Source organism: Carassius auratus, unplaced genomic scaffold (assembly GCF_003368295.1).
Source record: "Carassius auratus strain Wakin unplaced genomic scaffold, ASM336829v1 scaf_tig00043731, whole genome shotgun sequence".
Lineage (NCBI taxonomy): Eukaryota > Metazoa > Chordata > Actinopteri > Cypriniformes > Cyprinidae > Carassius > Carassius auratus.
This window is the reverse complement of record NW_020526786.1, coordinates 27501-31346: the sequence shown is the minus strand read 5'-3', so window position 1 is coordinate 31346 and position 3846 is coordinate 27501. Positions and strand designations below refer to the sequence as shown.

At 37.8% G+C, this 3846-nt stretch overlaps 2 non-coding genes across 2 annotated transcripts; both read right to left on the bottom strand.

Moving 5' to 3' along the window:
- Positions 1-487: 487 nt before the first annotated feature.
- On the bottom strand, positions 488-608 carry LOC113086654 (5S ribosomal RNA). The gene has a single exon (XR_003284967.1). It is a non-coding gene; the product is annotated as a 5S ribosomal RNA (ribosomal RNA).
- A 2602-nt stretch (positions 609-3210) lies between these two features.
- LOC113086645 (5S ribosomal RNA) lies at positions 3211-3329 on the bottom strand. The gene has a single exon (XR_003284959.1). It is a non-coding gene; the product is annotated as a 5S ribosomal RNA (ribosomal RNA).
- Positions 3330-3846: the final 517 nt, after the last annotated feature.

The following is a 3846-nucleotide window of genomic DNA, read 5'->3' as shown; positions in this document are numbered from 1 at the left end:
TTGACTCTTTTTTTTTTTTTAATGAAAGATTATTATATAATTCGTGAAATTTTCCAAAAGATTAAAGCACCTGGTATTCCCAAGCAATCTCCCATCCAGTTACTAACCAGGCCCAAACCTGCTAATATTTCAGAGATCGGCATTGACTCTATTTTTGGCAAAATTATTATATACTAAGTGAAAAAATGTCCAAAAAGCTTACAGCACCCGGTATTCCTAGGCAGTCTCTCATCAAAGTACTAACCAGACCTTAAACCTGCTAAGATTCAGAGATCGGGCATTGACTCTTTTTTTTTTTTTTTTTTTTTTTTAATGAAAGATTATTATATAATTCGTGAAATTTTCCAAAAAGATTAAAGCACCTGGTATTCCCAAGCAATCTCCCATCCATGTACTAACCAGGCCCAAACCTGCTAATATTCAGAGATCGGGCATTGACTCTATTTTTTGGCAAAATTATTATATACTAAGTGAAAAATGTCCAAAAAGCTTACAGCACCCGGTATTCCCAGGCGGTCTCCCATCCAAGTACTAACCAGGGCCCCAAACCTGTTTAGCTTCCGAGATCAGACGAGATCGGGCATAGCCAGGTTGGTATGGCCGTAAGCGAAGACTGCTGCAAAGAGAGGGCTATTTAAAGACCAGCCAATCTAATCGCCAGTACATTATATAAGTAGGAAAGAAAACCCAAAAGCTTAAAGCACCTGGTATTCCTAGGCAGTCTCTCATCAAAGTACTAACCAGACCTAAACCTGCTAAGATTCAGAGATCGGGCATTGCTTTTTTTTTTTTTTTTTTTTTTTTTATTATAAAATAATTTCGACATTTACAGTAAATACATAATATATTTCAACATTAAATTTCAGCAACTTTCCATTTACACTTTTCAAAAATTAAATACAAGTTCGTTCAATTCTGAACAGAAATAAATTTGCTTCCCTCAACAAAACAGTTACAGAATTCCTCACACATTTTAAGTTTTAATCATCTCTATATGTTGTTTATCAAAGTCTTGAAAACACCATACATTTTCTTTCCTTTTTTCAAATATGCTACATTTCTCCTCAATCGTACTGCATACCTTGCAAAACTTAACATCATATTTAAGAGATGCACATTCCCTTTTACCGTCTTTTCCTGTACCATACCAAACAAAAACATCCTGCCCCACTCCTTATCCACAAATTTTATTTCCTCCCAATTCTTCCTCACACATTGCTTTAATAATTCATGATAATCTTTTAAACTCTGACATTCTACATAAAAATGCATTAAGGACTCAACCTCGCTGTCACACCCATCACATTCTCTCACAATACCTCTTCACTTCCCTCATTTTGCTGCTATCCCAATTTGTTTCCTGGAAACAATAAATGTCTGCTTTCACAGCTGTTAAGATACTTTCAAATTTTCACATGTTACAAGACCATTAGCATTTAGGGACACAATTTAAATCATAGCAGCAGTAAGGGTGAAACTAAAAGAAAAAAGATAGCCCTCATTTCTTTTTCTTCATGTTTCCTTTCTCTCCCTTGTCATTTAGTGATCTTTTTTTCCTAACAAGCAGTTGCAGATTTTCACTTCTCCCTTCCTCATACAAATCATAATCATCATACTCATACTCATTATCATCATCATCATCATCAACATCAACATTTTCATTTCCATCACACTTGAGAGCAGTCTTAACAGAGGCCAATGATTGTGAAGTTGCATTGCCCATGGTTGCTTTACCCACAAACCTTTTCTTTACTTGATTTTCCATGCAACACTCGACCAGTCCTGTTCCAGCACTTTGAGTTATGTGATCCTTTAGCCCCGGATGCAATAGCTGACTTTCAAAGTCGTCCAAAGTATTCCCTAATGTGCTGCCTTGAAGAGATCCATTCTCCTCCTCGTTTACCCCACTGGACAAATCTGCTCCCCCCATCACATCACCATAATGTACATCACTCAGTTCTTTGCACTCTCTAGCATAATGTCCTTGTTTATCACACTTGTAACAAGTAAACTCAGGGCAGTCCCTCAATACATGTCCAGGCTGGATACAAATACGACACACTTTTACTTGCCTGTTATGAATTACTCTAAAGTGCTCAGCACCCTCCAGTGTTTCAAACTTGGTTGAATATGGCAATGATTGAACAGTGTCAGTGAACTTAACTTTACAGAAGCGGGTCCCATCTGCAATATCTGTTCCTGGCCATCTCCTCCTCTTGATTGGGGATGTTGCATTGACACCCCATCCATTAAGTTTCTCCAAAATTTCCTCATCCGTGATGTACACAGGAAGATTCATGAATGAAACAACAAGCTCATCATTGCTCAGATCTCTAGCCATAATTTGACAGTTTTTGATTTTAAAACCATCGATAAGTCTTTCCTTTCCTTTACTGTGGTTCATTGTAATTTCATACTTTTTGTCCCCTTTGAAACGACATCCAATCACAGCACCACAGACTTCATTAATTCCTCTAAGTAATTCCATCATTGTTATTTTCTCATCTCCAACAATTTCCACACTCACAGTTAAGTTCTTTTCAAACGCCTTGTCCTCCATCATGACTAGATTCCCGCTGTTCTTCTTAGATACCAGATCTGTTTGTAGTACTCCAATGTCTCCCACCATGTGCTCCATTCAATTAACAAACAAAACCTCCAGGAACAAAAAAGAATAAGACTCCTCCTACAAACAGCAGCTGCTGCAGGAGGGGTAAGGAAAACAACTTTAGAGCTTAATTAAACACCAATTTTTGCATGAATTTCAATTTAAACCTTGGGAAAAATAAATCAGATCAAAATTCCACCCTCTCCTAGCACACGCTCAGGTTGGTATGGCCGTAAGCGAAGACTGCTGCAAAGAGAGGGCTATTTAAAGACCAGCCAATCTAATCGCCAGTACATTATATAAGTAGGAAAGAAAACCCAAAAGCTTAAAGCACCTGGTATTCCTAGGCAGTCTCTCATCAAAGTACTAACCAGACCTAAACCTGCTAAGATTCAGAGATCGGGCATTGACTCTTTTTTTTTTTTTAATGAAAGATTATTATATAATTCGTGAAATTTTCCAAAAAGATTAAAGCACCTGGTATTCCCAAGCAATCTCCCATCCATGTACTAACCAGGCCCAAACCTGCTAATATTCAGAGATCGGGCATTGACTCTATTTTTTGGCAAAATTATTATATACTAAGTGAAAAATGTCCAAAAAGCTTACAGCACCCGGTATTCCCAGGCGGTCTCCCATCCAAGTACTAACCAGGCCCAAACCTGCTTAGCTTCCGAGATCAGACGAGATCGGGCATAGCCAGGTTGGTATGGCCGTAAGCGAAGACTGCTGCAAAGAGAGGGCTATTTAAAGACCAGCCAATCTAATCGCCAGTACATTATATAAGTAGGAAAGAAAACCCAAAAGCTTAAAGCACCTGGTATTCCTAGGCAGTCTCTCATCAAAGTACTAACCAGACCTAAACCTGCTAAGATTCAGAGATCGGGCATTGACTCTTTTTTTTTTTTTTTTTTTTTTTTTTTTAATGAAAGATTATTATATAATTCGTGAAATTTTCCAAAAAGATTAAAGCACCTGGTATTCCCAAGCAATCTCCCATCCATGTACTAACCAGGCCCAAACCTGCTAATATTCAGAGATCGGGCATTGACTCTATTTTTTGGCAAAATTATTATATACTAAGTGAAAAATGTCCAAAAAGCTTACAGCACCCGGTATTCCCAGGCGGTCTCCCATCCAAGTACTAACCAGGCCCAAACCTGCTTAGCTTCCGAGATCAGACGAGATCGGGCATAGCTTTTTTTTTTTTTTTTTTTTTTTATTATAAAATAATTTCG